Source organism: Myxine glutinosa, chromosome 11 (genome assembly GCF_964187855.1).
Source record: "Myxine glutinosa chromosome 11, kmMyxGlut1.1, whole genome shotgun sequence".
Classification (NCBI taxonomy): Eukaryota; Metazoa; Chordata; class Myxini; order Myxiniformes; family Myxinidae; genus Myxine; species Myxine glutinosa.
In genome coordinates, this window is record NC_136271.1 from 1,147,284 (window position 1) to 1,162,713 (window position 15,430).

The following is a 15,430-nucleotide window of genomic DNA, read 5'->3' on the forward strand; positions in this document are numbered from 1 at the left end:
GTAGTTCAGTGACAAGACAAGACAAGACAGACACTGCACAGATATATTGTTGCAGATCTTGAGCTCGTCGACGTACTGAGGGGGATTAAGCCCTGCTCCCCCTCGAGCTTCAAGTCCACGAGGCCGCCCCCACACTATACTCGTGGAGGATGGATTGCTGGGCAATTCCAGCCGCCGAGCCCGCAGCTAGCGCGTGGAAGGGTTTCCGGTCACAACCCGAGTACCTTCGATACACATGCCGCCGCAAGAACGGGGGCTGAACCTCACACGAGTCACGCGGGTATGATACGCCCGAGCGGTTTGTGCGTCGCGTAACTCGTGCCGTTAATCACTATGAACCCGATCGAGTGGTTTTAACTCGTGCAATGCGAGGCCAATGGTGAAGGGATGAAGACGTCCAAGTTGGAAACAAAGCACAGGATTTATTCACAAATGTACACTGGTGATAGAAAAGGGACACAGAGGAGAATCTTAACCACCTTACTTACGTTCCCAGACAAGGGCCCTCAGACTCGTTCGGGGAAGGGGAGGAAGAGGGGGACGCGCACAAAGCGCGGACGCTTGGTGCAGTTCGCCTGGACGGCTCGTTGGGTGCTTCACCCCCAAGGATGTTCGCGGCAGGGACGTCGACCTCAGTCATGCACGAACGGGAATCCACGCAGCGTGTCCCCAAGCCAGCGAGGCAAAGCGCACATGCAGGGAGTCCAGGCAAAGGTCGTCAGGCCAGAGAGCGCGTTCAGAATCCCGGGACAGAGAGTCTATATCAGGGAGTCCAGGCAGGGAGATCGTCGGGCCAGAGAGAGAGTCAGAGTCCAGGGCCAGAGAGAGATCGTCCTGCGAGAGAGTTCAGGGCCAGAGAGAGAGAGCGATTCCAGAGAGGTCGTCCTGCCAGAGAGAGAGTTCGGGGGTCCGGGCCGGGTCTTATATCCCCCGGAGCCCCACTAGAAAGTTCCACGGGCCTCCACTGGCCGCCGGGGGTCACATGTCATGATAGCCCCCTATCAGTCACTCCCCTTAGCTCTCATTGGCTGCTGTTCTTGGCCACTCCCCTTAGCTCTCATTGGCCACCGTTATTGGCCACTCTCCTTTAGCTCTCATTGGCCGCCGTTATGGGCCACTCCCCTTTAGCTCCCGTTGGCTGTTTGCTGCTTACCAGCCACGCCCTCCGGCTCCTCCCTTGGGCCTGCTAGACTTGCGCTAGGCCCACCACATGGCATTCCAGGCTTCAATGAGGCCTACCCTTACTCTACCTGCCTCAACGCATACTAACACTGGGAAGGAGACTATACTTCACATTTAATAAGAAATAACTGACTAAGCGAGGCTACATGTTGTGGTGCAACTCACTAAAGGGGGGTTGCCTTTATTCCGAAAACCACAACATGACCCCCCTCTCTGACCAGACTCGGCCCGAGTCGACCTCAGTCGGAACGACCGGTAGAGTCTGGCATTCAATGTACATTTACCATTAATGTGACACATAGATGTAATCCCCCTAACATTTATTCTAACCCATGTGTGCGACATTCTTTACACTAGATACGAGGTGTGTTCAAAAAGTATGCGACCTTAATTTGTCGTGCGTAAACAAATGAAGCTAGGGAGGCGTTGATTGGTGCACGTATGTAGGCGATCCTAATGCGCACGCGTGAATTTTTTCCCACCTGCAGAAGCTGTCATTCGACGGCAGACCGCCGATGAGTGAGGAAGTGTAAGTGAGCGCCGTCGGATTTTCGTTTTTGACAAAATGACGGAAAAACTTGAACAACGCTACTGCATCAAATTTTGTGTAAAGCTTGGCGATTCCCAAGTGGAAACGATCCGCAAGATTCAACAGGCCTTCGGGGACGAATCAATGAGCACCACACAGATAAAGGAGTGGTACAACCGCTTCAAAGATGGCCGCACATCAGTGGAGAGTGAAGCACGTTCGGGTAGGCCCTCAACATCCCGAAATGAGATCGTCATTGACCAATTGAGGACCCTGGTGATGCAGGATCGTCGAATCACAATCAGAGAACTTGCAGACGAGGTGGGCGTCAGCATTGGATCCGTTCATTCCATTATGAAGGAGGATTTGGGCTTCAGGAGAATCTCAGCGAAGTTCGTACCAAAGCTGCTAACGATTGAGCAGAAGCAACTCCGTTTGGAGATCGCACAGGACATGCTGGAGACTGTGAACAGCGATCCCAGCTTCCTCAACACAGTGATCACTGGAGATGAGTCCTGGGTTTATGGGTACGACCCAGAAACCAAGTTGCAGTCATCACAATGGAAGCATCCAACATCCCCGAGGCCAAAAAAAGCAGGGCAGGTCCGCAGCAATGTCAAAGTCATGCTGACCGTCTTCTTCGACTCCAGTGGCGTGGTTCATCACGAGTACGCACCACACGGCACAACCATCACCAAGGAGTATTACCAAGAGGTTCTGCGTCGCCTTCGTGACGCTGTGCGACGCAAACGGCCGGACCTGTGGGCAGCGGGCAATTGGCAGCTCCATCACGATAACGCACCCGCCCATTCTTCACATTTGATACAGAGTTTCTTGGCCAAACACAACACACCTGTGCTTCGTCAGGCTCCCTACTCTCCCGACATGGCTCCGTGTGACTTCTGGCTTTTCTCCAAGCTGAAAATGCCCCTGAAAGGGACCAGATTTCAGTCCAGAGAAGACATCATGCGGAATGCGACGGACCAGCTGCGCGCCATCCCAAAAGAGGCATTCCAGCGCTGCTTCCGACAGTGGCAGAACCGTTGGGAGAAGTGTGTGGCAGCCCAAGGGGACTACTTTGAAGGAGATTAGTGTAAGTTTGTTGTATCTGGATACGAGTATTTTTTATGAACAAAGGTCGGATACTTTTTGAACACACCTCGTATATACAGTATATGCATGCATATATATATATATATATATATATATATATATATATATATATATATATATATATATATATATATATATATATATATATATATATACATATAAATCTCAGATATAAATTAATGATAATATATAAAATATAAATATATAAATACAACTTCTTCATCGATTTTGCCGATTCACATTTCCACTCCCACTTTGATCGTGAAGGTATTCACCATACACCTTCATGAACTTTTTCACCCTCTTTCTTTTCCTCTACTCTTTTAATCAATCTTTCAAATAAAAATAATAATAATGATAAAAGAAGTCCCTCCTAAGTCCTACCGGACTAACCAACTGCTAATGAACATCTCCACGATCCTCTGAGCTCTGCTCCACCTGGCTTGTTAATCTCGTTGTATTGGGTTTATTTTTCCTTCTTTTTGAACCTCTGTCTCCAACTTCATCCTCCCAGCCTCCCTATCCTTGTTTCAATGAATAATACCCAGATGGTCCTCACGGTGCTTTAATATGCTTAAATTTCCTCTTTTCCCATGTTGAATTCTCTGTTATATTAAACTAGCAGGAGTACCGGGGGGGGGGGGGCAGGGAGGGAGGAGGCAGAAGAGGGAGAGGGAGGGGTGAGGAAGGGACTGTGGGGAGTGGAAGGGGAGAGGGATGTGAGAGGTGAGGGGAGAGGGATGTGAGAGGTGAGGGGAGAGGGAGGGAAAATATATACCAAATATACATATTTGTGGGGGGGGGGGGGGGTGGCTTGGCTTTGACAGGCCCCTCCGTTTTGGGGGAGGGGGGATGATAAGGAGAAAAAATTTACCCGTGCAAAGAGTACTTTAACCTCAGTGTTGCCCAGGTAAAAAAAGGAGATTTAATACCCTCCAACCTCAGTGTTGCCCAGGTAAAAAAGAAAATACCCTCTGCCACCATTACCAGGTGGCGCTACATGGTACACATTTGCATCGAGAATTTACGCCCCTCTTCCGGTCCCCCACACCCCCGCATAGCTTATGTTACCCCCCAGCCAAAGTTGTATTTGTATTTTTACACCGAGTAAAGATTATAAGTGTTTATAGCTGGAGTACCCGGCGTTGCTCGAAAGAAAAAGAAACATTAACATATTTGAAATGAGGGCAAACATAATGGAAAAAGCAATTGCATCCAAATCAGAATCCACCACAAATGTCAAATCGTAATTTCACCTTTTCGTTGAATATATGCTGCTGAATGTGCTGTTCATCACGTTTCTGAGTTAAGTATGATGCTGATCAGGAAGAAGAAGAAGCCCGACTCCCAACTTTGTACACTTCCGGAATTGTTTGATTTATTTGTGTTCAAATGTTTGTGTTTTGTATTTATTTATGTGAATGTGTACTTGTATATAATTATAACTGTCATTAATAGGGTGCATCAAACGCCCCTATGTCAAGAAAACAATCTGTCCCCAATTTTATTTTGTTCCAGTCATAAAATAAAGTTCCTATGCAAAATTTGGTAAGGTTTTGATATCATCTTCTGGGTCCACCTCAGCAAATTAGATTTTGAGTCGGTAGTATCAGAGTCAGACATTTGACACGCAGGTGTTTTGAGGCCCATAAATAAAAATGAAAGGATTGACCGATTGCTACATACAATAGTTCTTTGGAAAGGTATTATTGTGCTCTGTAGCAATATATAATCATCATAGGGATAGGGATATAATTCACTTATACACAAATAGTCAAAATCATGATTTTATTGGTATAATCATATGTATTGTTACAGACGCGGGTTTTAGATGTTATATTGACCGAGCGGTGGTGTATTTAACCGCGTCCGAACAGTTACTCCCCGATTAAAACCCGATTCCACCCGACGTTGACCAGATCGCCCCACAGATATTCAATCGGGAAATCTCTAAAGCGACCGAAAGAGAATGAAAAAGAAGAAGAAGAAGAATACGGAGGAAGAACAGATTTTATTATACACACACAAGCAATGGATGGAAGAAACAGTAACACAGCGAATCGTTAACTTACACTATTCATTTTTACTTAGCCCCAAGACAACGAGTAGGACAGGACGTTCACACTTACACAGGGGATATTGCAGGCAGGTAGGGCTTGAGATGGATTGCTTGAGAGGGAGGCAAAGTCGGGAGGCCGCAGTTCGCAATTCCTCGCGGTTTTGGCGGGAAACCCTCCGTCGTGTATCCGCTGCGGTGGACGTCACGCGCTGGTTCGGCACACCTGCTCCTCTTCTTGGGGTGGAGCCGTCTCCCTCCTTTCAGCGCGTCTCTCCAAAGCTGGTTTCCTTGCCGAGTACCTCTCCTCTTTGGCTTGGAGCGTTTCGCATCTCACCGCTTCTCTTGGTGCAGCCTCTTTGCTCATCTCCCAGGGTCATCTCTCCAGTCATCTCTCTAAGCAGTCCCTTACAGTCGCTTTTATCACCTCGAGCGAAATCAAGCCGCCGACTCCGAGGGCACGCCTACCGGGTCACTCACCGCGGTGTTGATTGGCTGTTAGGGCTGGTTCACTCCTTCCCTCTTATGACGAGGTGGAGACACGCCTTTCTTCCCCAACCCTACCTCGTGGCCAATGGTGGTTTGAAGAAAACCGGCCAAAATGCGGAAGGCAATTGGAAGGGAGGTTTTGGGGAAATTGGAAGGGCCTACGCTTATTTTGTTTGATACAATGCAAAGTCAATCTAGTGGGAAAACACATATTTAGCCTACATGGAATAAGGAAATACACTATTTAAAAGATATATCGTGACCTGCGTGTAAGTTTCATGCAATTAACTAGGACGCCGACTGCGACCATTATTTACATTAACAGGGTGTTACCGTACTTTTGTAATGTTCACATTGTAACGTTTCCACATTCGTTACACGGCACCCTCCTTTCTTCAGGCCCGTTGTCGGGCCTATTAAACTTTAACTTAGTGTGACACGTAGGTGTAATTCCCTCTACAATTAACCTGACCCTGAGTGACAGTCTTAAAACACAAATAAGTATGTCCCCCTATTGCATTGCATCCTGTCTAACAGACTCAAGCCCACAGCTAACCGAATTACGGAATTATTCTCAAACTATACATTTACGGTGGGGAGCATTATTTACAATGACGTGATTTCTTATTTACAACGCAACCCAGGACCTGTGTTTTTTTTTTCTTTTTTTCTTTTTTTAGGGAACAAGAGAAAGAAATTCCTGTTGGGAGGGAGGAGACAGCACGCATTGCATCGATGCACCAGTACCAATACCACCAAAGCACCCAAAAGCACCAAAGCACCAAAAGCACCACAAAGCACCAAAAACACCACTCGGTGCGCAGTCACCATGGTTCATAATAAACACAACAAAACAACTGGTGGTGGTCTTCTCTTTCTCTGCTGGGCCGATGTTCTTCCCGACGTCTTCTGGCTTCATGCGGCCTAGTTGGAAATAATAAAAAGCACAACTTGTGTCCATTTTTATTTAGGGCCCCAGGGGCCAACTAAGGGTGGTCCACCTGTTTGGCATAGGTGCCACCTTACCGAGGTCCGCAAGCAAGATTCCCTGGCCACTATGGCCGGTCTCCAACAGAGGTGCCCTGCCCCAGAACCTGGGGTCCATCAAGTGGTACTTGGCCGCAGAACAGCGGTCCATACAGTGGTACATCAACGCAATGCATGCTGGTTCTGGGAATCTCGGGCGCACAATGGCCACCTCACGCACGCTCCCCTCGGCACCCAATGGCGCACAGGTCATGTGGGAGACAAAAGAAAGACAATTGAGCGAGGGGTAAGGTCACAAGGGTACACGTCAATAAGGCAATGCAAGGCGAAATGCGTACGGAGGGCGAAGTGAGAAAGCTCATCCCTACCGTACGTCACCCCCCTGTCACCTACCCTACCCTTACCCCATATGTACAAAACTCTACCCATTTACAAATTCGTCACTACTGTCACGTCTTCCCCATATTTCCCCTATACCAAATTCGTCTCCACAATCCCTTTACTTCAAAATTTGCCATCACCAATTCATCATCAATCCTCATAAGGAGGGAGAGATGGAATTACGCACAATGTCACACCCACGTCATGATGCGTCTCACAATCCAAACATTTGCATCATAAAAAATAATCAAAACATGGCATGGTGTGGAGTATCTGTCACCTCAGGTGAGTGGATGCAGATGGTGTGAGGAGATCCTTCATCCTAACTATCCTCTAAATGACTTTAACACACTTTACACTACCCGGGGTCTCTCCCTGCCAATCCATTGGCCAACTTACACTATGGGTTCTAATAACCAATTCCCATTGACCAAACTGTGGTGCTTCTCAATTTGGGGTCTCACTCCCCCGATTCATCTCCCGGTGCCCTCGCACAATTTCTGGGCTGCGACGTCTAGCTCTCCCAACAGGTCTACCCACCTGCACACCTCCACCACTGTAGTTGCCACCCGAGCTTACCTAGCTCCTCACCCTAACCTAACTAACTGGGGACAGCCCCTCTCCTGGCTCTGTCACCCCATGGTGCCCTCTGGCACTGGGCTACCCGGGTCCGTCCTCCGGATCCTCGGGCCCCATCCACAACAACTACTACCGGCTCCCAGAGCCCACCTGCGGCCTCACCTGGCCGACATCCTCACAGTGGTGGAGCGCCCAAACAACTACACACACTAACAGGCTACACGCCCAGCCATTTCCACAACACTAATGCACCCATCCACATACCATTCTGCATCCGCACCACAGATGCCAATATCCAACCACAATTTACCTGTACCCTCTACCTAACACTTACACTACCCGCCCCGGGTATCCGTGATGGGGGTCCACTCTTCCCCCATTCACACCTTCGCACCATCCACTCCACTCCACAATTTCCACCATTCTCACTCCACGACCATCCATTCCACTACTCCAGATATTCCACACTACCATTTATTCCACACAGCCACATACACCTGTTGTTGCACACCTGTGCCCTCACACCTGGTGCCACCTGCACCCTCCTTTCTTCCTGGACCATTTGGTCAACACAACACGCAATCACCACTACTCCCTCATACACGGCTCCACACACCTGTTCAGTTGCACACCTGTGCAATCACACCTGTTCCATTCTCACCTGTTCAATCCTCACACACACGGCATCATCTCAGCTAACTACTCCCCTCTGAAACTTGCGCTTCCCAGTCGTCCCTTTAAACTATTGCGCTCCCACGTCATTATAATCCACACTAATCTACCTGCGTCCCCACTACAGGTATCAGTCACTAACTAAACTTAACGTTACCTAATGTCATCTTCGCTAGATCCCTACAATATAACCTAACCCACCCGGGCTAGTTTTCACTGCCATACACCCCATAAGCTATTGCTCCTTTGCCCCACTTGTGAGGGATGGTGGATTTGCCATCCCACCACATCGGGGGTCTCTCACTATCAATTTTGTTCGTCCAGATTCCAACCAATTCAAAAATTTTCCATTTACTGCCAATTCTACTCACTTTTCTAAATTTCGTTTTAAATCACTATCACTATCACCCGTCTACTTATTACATCCTCTCGGTGCGCCAATTCACGTCTACAGCCCGGCTTCGTACAGCCGAGCAATGAACGCGGATTCTTTTGTGCCGGCGGCTGGATGCGTCCCGCATTCGGGGCAGGGGCGGGGGCTTACCCGGGCCGAGATCCCACGCACCACCTCGGCGTGGAGCCATCCAATGTCCCGATCTCGACCTGCCGGCACGTCTCAACAAAACGTGGTCGCCATGACGACCCTTCCTATCCAGCTGCCCGCTCCGCCTAGTGGAGCCCGGACGCGGCCGTTCCAAGCGAGGCACAGCGTGGATCGCGTACGGCGGTTCTTTCGAAACCGCCGTGGTTCGGATCCCCGCTGGTCCTCGCGGCACGCGAAGCTGCCCGACGCGCACCGAGGGCCCGATTCGGCTATAAGTCGCCCTAACCTCTAAACCGGTTACCGTCGACGCTTCACCTGGACGCTTACATGCATACGCTACCCCTTTCTTGCTCATACATGCAGCTGTTCCCATTCTCCTCGTACCTTTCCTTACACACCTCGGTACACTCATTCCGCTCGCCGACTTGGTCACACACCCGACCACCGAACACTTTGGCACACATTCGTTGGTCGCACACCTCACCAACACACCTCTTCGCGCCCCCTCCTCGGTCACTTCCTCTGTGACAATCACAGGTGTGCTCTCATTCGCACACCCAACCACGTGCCTCACTACCAACTCAAATGTGCCTTCCCACACACGCTCTACCATTCCAGGTGTGCATCCTTCCATTCCAGGTGTACACCCTCGCTCACCTGTCATAACCAACTCACGCTCCGTGTCACTCTCACTACTCTCACCTCCATTCTTGACAGCGCACTCACCCTTACTCTCGACAGCACACTCTTTCCTCATGCACCCGTCCGTTACACACCTTTCTCGCGCACACCCTCCCGTTACATCCTCTGTAACACTCACCACAGGCGTACACTCTCTCGTTACTTCCTCCATAACACTCACCACACCGCGCTTCCATGTACCCCCTCGCACACGCGCTTCGACCAACTCACTCTTGACGGCACACTCACTCCTCGGCGTGCACTTTTTCCTCACACACCCCATGGTCGGACATTCTCGCACACCTCTTTTTTCGCACACCTGACCTGTCACACACTTCACCAACGGCCTTTCACGAACACCCGGATCCAAACCAATCCCCAAGCCGACTGAAGCTTTCCTCACATCATATACATTGCCACTCACCTCCGTACTTCGTCTCCGCACCTCCTTTGCCACCTGCAAACTCTTTATTTGGTTAGTGAGCATCACATTATGAGTTGAGCACCGACCTTGCACATATTCCGCTATCTCATCCTTTATTTCTCTCTTAGTTTCTGTCCGTCTCTTCTTAATTTCACTCACCTCTTCTTCCACTTCCTCTAATTTTTGTTTAACCTCTTTTATTTCTCGGTGCGTCTCCTCAAGTTCGACCTCTAAGGCTACCTTAACCGTTTCAATGTGCGTCCTCACCTCTCGGTCCTTTGTCTCCATTATCTCTGTCACCTCATCCACCCTCATTGTCAGTTCCTCACGTACCATCTGACATTGCCTCTGTGTCGCTATCAAGTCATTTTTAATTTCTTTTTGTGTCGCCTTTAACCCTCCGAGTACTGCAGTGTTCCTTTGAGCCTGCTCCACTAACTTCGTTTGTCCCTCCGTCAGCTGTTCCACCTCCTCCATCAGATCTTCTATTCCCCCTTGTAACTTTGCCGTATTATTTCTCACCTCTTTTTCCATACGCTTCTCACCTCGCTTTACCTCCTCGCGCAGCCCCGAAACCTCCTCACTTACCCCTCGTCGTATTTCCTCCATCTCTTTTGTAGATGCCACCCTCATCTGTCCCAATTCATCCCTCTGAGCATCCAGTTTGGTTTCTACCCCGATTTTCACCTCCTCTATCTGCTCTCCCATTTGTTTGATTTCCCTGGCAGATTGTTCCCCTATTTCCCGCAATTTGTCCTCCATCCTATTTTCTAACCCCATTAACCCATTTTTCACCCCCTCTAACTGATTCTCCTGGGCAGCCATTCTGTTTTCCACCCCCGTTAACCCATTCTTTACCTCTTTTATCCCGTTGTCTAACCCCTCAAAATTTTTGTCTAACTTCTCACCGGTACCCCTCGCTTCGTCCCTCATTACCCCCATTTGCTCACCCTGAGCATCCATCCGGTTCCCCATTACCCCCATTTGGTTTCCCATTACTCCCATTTTTGCTTCTAGCCTCTCCATAAGGGCCCCCATTTGCAACATAAAAAGGTTCGAATCCACCTGCGGCGCTGCTACGGTCGCGGCCGCGGCAAAATTTGGTGCCGCTACGCCCACGTGCGCGAGGACGCCATTTGGTGCGCCTGATACCCCCTCAACCGCCTCCTCATTGCTCTCCTCCTCCCTTTCATCCACATACATTTCCCCGAGGTCCTGGGTCGATTCCACCCTGTCTATCTCTCCCACCGACATCCGATCGCCTTGATTGTCCATGGCGCGATCTCAAAATTCGGGTTTTGCTTTATAAAACAAAATAAATTTCGGCAGCTTGTAATTTTGAGCGCGTTAAGCGCGCTTCGGGTCCGATTTCGGGTCCGATCTCCCTCCTCGACACCAATTGTTACTCTAATAGTACAATTGGTGTTCCAAAATTTGGGCCTAACAAATTTAGTCCCAGGTCTGAATCCAACTCCTCGACACCAAATGTTACTGTACTAACACAATTGGTGTCCAAAATTTGGGCTAAATAAATTTAGTCCCAGGTTCGAATCCCACCTCCTGACTACCAAATGTTACAGACGCGGGTTTTAGATGTTATATTGACCGAGCGGTGGTGTATTTAACCGCGTCCGAACAGTTACTCCCCGATTAAAACCCGATTCCACCCGACGTTGACCAGATCGCCCCACAGATATTCAATCGGGAAATCTCTAAAGCGACCGAAAGAGAATGAAAAAGAAGAAGAAGAAGAATACGGAGGAAGAACAGATTTTATTATACACACACAAGCAATGGATGGAAGAAACAGTAACACAGCGAATCGTTAACTTACACTATTCATTTTTACTTAGCCCCAAGACAACGAGTAGGACAGGACGTTCACACTTACACAGGGGATATTGCAGGCAGGTAGGGCTTGAGATGGATTGCTTGAGAGGGAGGCAAAGTCGGGAGGCCGCAGTTCGCAATTTCTCGCGGTTTTGGCGGGAAACCCTCCGTCGTGTATCCGCTGCGGTGGACGTCACGCGCTGGTTCGGCACACCTGCTCCTCTTCTTGGGGTGGAGCCGTCTCCCTCCTTTCAGCGCGTCTCTCCAAAGCTGGTTTCCTTGCCGAGTACCTCTCCTCTTTGGCTTGGAGCGTTTCGCATCTCACCGCTTCTCTTGGTGCAGCCTCTTTGCTCATCTCCCAGGGTCATCTCTCCAGTCATCTCTCTAAGCAGTCCCTTACAGTCGCTTTTATCACCTCGAGCGAAATCAAGCCGCCGACTCCGAGGGCACGCCTACCGGGTCACTCACCGCGGTGTTGATTGGCTGTTAGGGCTGGTTCACTCCTTCCCTCTTATGACGAGGTGGAGACACGCCTTTCTTCCCCAACCCTACCTCGTGGCCAATGGTGGTTTGAAGAAAACCGGCCAAAATGCGGAAGGCAATTGGAAGGGAGGTTTTGGGGAAATTGGAAGGGCCTACGCTTATTTTGTTTGATACAATGCAAAGTCAATCTAGTGGGAAAACACATATTTAGCCTACATGGAATAAGGAAATACACTATTTAAAAGATATATCGTGACCTGCGTGTAAGTTTCATGCAATTAACTAGGACGCCGACTGCGACCATTATTTACATTAACAGGGTGTTACCGTACTTTTGTAACGTTCACATTGTAACGTTTCCACATTCGTTACAGTATTATAGATACCAGAATGATATAATTTTTATTACAGTAGAATCATATATACACAATCTTAGCATTTATCATCTTAATACGAGTACATCTGACTATGGATGAACATGAAAATAGAAACAAAACAAAGATACTGTAGTTTTCATGGACATTTCTGACAGTTTAGTCTTGAGCTGCTCGCTTTCGAAGATTCGGTTCTCCTTGCGGTTGTGCTCAACAACTTGTAGCACATTTTGGTAGTGGTCTTCACTTCTGGCTGCTGAAAGGAAGTCAGAGCTAAGCTTAACTCCCCTTTCTGCAGAGTCATTCACCACATTCAAGGCTTCAACATTAGTCCATGATGTCTGGTAGGCTGCAGAGTTAGTCCATTCTTGAACATCGGTAACTAGAAATGCCCAGTCAAGCTTCAGATGATGAAATAGGTACCATGAATCTGGTCCAACAAAATCAGCCAGAGTGGTCTTCTCAGTCAAGTCATCAGGAAATCTGGGCTTTCCAAACCCAGTACCAAACCGTCCTTGTGGGTTGGTTACTGGAAAATCTGGCTGAACCTCCAGAAGTCTGTCTGCCAGAGCACGGCGATGGTCATGACATGAGGAACAACTGAGCTGAAGAGGGCAAGTGGAACCATCTCTTCTGTGAGGTACCAGAGATGTCGTTTGAAGGCTTTCAGGGCACTTCTTGAGATTCCAGCATTGACAGCTTCATACTGTTTCAGTTTGGAGATGAGCTGCAGGTCATTCCATGGGGCATCGGTGACAGAGGTACATGTCATCCACCAGGAGCTGTATACTAGAGTGACAAACGTGACAAATTCTCTGATCTTTGGCACTTGTTTTTCTGTGGTAATTGTACCTGCTGGAAGATCAGCGATTTGTTTTTCGAAGAGACATAATTTGATTGAGTAGAGGAGCTTCGCCATCCATCTGGCTTTATGCAGTGCACCAGGACGCTTGAAGGTTATTTGATGTTCAGCTACTTCACCATCAAGGAATACAGTACACAGATCAACAAATTCCAAATAATCATCACGTCTTAGAGATTGCTCGGTGTGACAGAGTCTGAGAACATTATTTTGCCAGTCACTTGTCAAACTTGTTGCTGCTTCATTTAGTTGAGATGGATCAAATCGTGAAAGTGGTTCATTGAATGTGTGTGGAAACATTTCAAAGTTCTTGCGAAACCTTGAGAAGAGGAAGATATCTGGTGACTTAGATGCTTCAACTTTAAGATCAGTAAAAATGTGCGTAAGAATGACTTCACCAATGTGGTGTCTGCAGCCTGATCATAGAAGAGCTTTGTTAAGCCGTTGTTGAATTGTTACACAAGCTGCACTGATGTGGCCGGTGTTAGATGCAGTTGTGTCAAATGTCAAGTTGACAACATTCTCTTGGCAGTTCCATGATTCAAGTAGGTTATTAGTCAGCTGAGCAATTATATCTCCAGATTTACGGTCTGTTCCAGGCTTGTAGGATGGAACACCCAGCAGCTTCATATCAGTTTGAGAACCCAAAAGCACAGCCAGGCGTTCTTCAAAAGTGTTTTGGTTAGTTAAGCATGGAAGCAGCTTTGAGTCCCAGTGCAACGTAGCAAGCTTCGGAGGTATCCATTTGTCCTTACAGGTAGTAGCAATATGCTGTCCAATTTTGCGTCTTGATTTATCTGCTGTAGCATATGATGTTGACACCTTCGCTACATCCCCTCCTGTTTCTTCAATAAGAGCTTCTGTGAAAGCAGCCTGTTGGGTTGGTGTCATCTTCATCCTTGTTGCCAGTGAAACAAGACTGGGCCTCTTCAGGATGTCATGTGGAATGAAAACTGATGTGCCAGGTCTAACTAAACGATGATGACTTCTTGAGGTTGTTGGTGTGCTTGTTGAAGGTCCAAGAGTTACTTCTTCATCACTGTCACTAATATTATACACAGTGGTTGTAGTATTTATGTTGAACTCCAGCTCCATACTTGCTCGCCTCTCTGATTCTTTTTCCTCGCGGTTCACTTTACGCTGCATCTTATCTGCCAACAGTTTATCTTGGCAGCCAAATGTTGCACAGCGATCTGTCTTCATAGATTTCAGGAATGCTAAGTCTTCAGGATTCTTGATGTGAGAACTAGCATCATTGGGCCACAAGGGAAATGTCTCCATAAATTTCATCTCCATTTGATTCACCTTTGTGATGCTTGCTGGAGTTGTTCTTCGGTTGATAGGGATTGATCTAAGCTTGGAATTATCATCTGCAAGTTTGATAATTTTCTCAATAGCCTTGCGTTCAGAGATGATAGGAATATTAGCCTTGCCATAAAATGGTGTCACTTTCTGCAGTACAAGCTTTGCTGATTCCCACCGAGAGCGTCGTTCAAGTTTGCCATCTTCCGTGTGCCACATGAAACAACGTAGTACTTGTAAACAAGTTGGAAGTCTGGTGCCATTGATCTGGGAATCTTGTTCAGTTATGGCACTTCCAAGACCAAACACCTTGGTGGACTCTCTTGTTGCAACAGATGCTTTCTTTACTGTGCCATCCATTGTTTTATTTGAAAGAAAAAGGTAGTATTAGTAACAATAATGTCATTTCATAATTATGTACAACAAATAAATCAATTATCCAATTTTATTAGAGTATAGCCTAATAATTGTTTTAATCATCTTGTCTAGTTAAAAGATCTCTGTAAAGACAAGATGACTACAACATTCAGGATATTCTTTAATTTATATATTATATTTTAAAAATACTCTTCATTTAGCTTTATATCCATATTTTGAAAAAAATCATTATTTTGACTATTTGTATATAAATGAATTGTATCCCTATCCCTATGATGATGATATATTGCTACAGAGCACAATAATACCTTTACAAAGAGTTATTATATGTAGCAATCAGTCAATCCTTTCATTTTTATTTATGGGCCTCAAAACAGCTGCGTGTCAAATTTCCAACTCTGATACCACCGACTCAAAATATGAAATGGTGAGGTGGACCCAGAAGATGATGTCCAAACCTTACCAAATTTTGCATAGCAACTTTATTTTATGATTGGAACAAAATAAAATTTGGGACAGATCAATCCAACATCTTTTTAAAAATAGTTGGGCGTTTGATGCACC

At 47.4% G+C, this 15,430-nt stretch overlaps 1 protein-coding gene across 7 annotated transcripts in view; it reads left to right on the plus strand.

The window, feature by feature from the left end:
- The window catches only part of LOC137436347 (coiled-coil domain-containing protein 85C), a 189,302-nt gene that overhangs the window by 87,076 nt on the left and 86,796 nt on the right, over positions 1–15,430 (plus strand). The window lies entirely within an intron of this gene.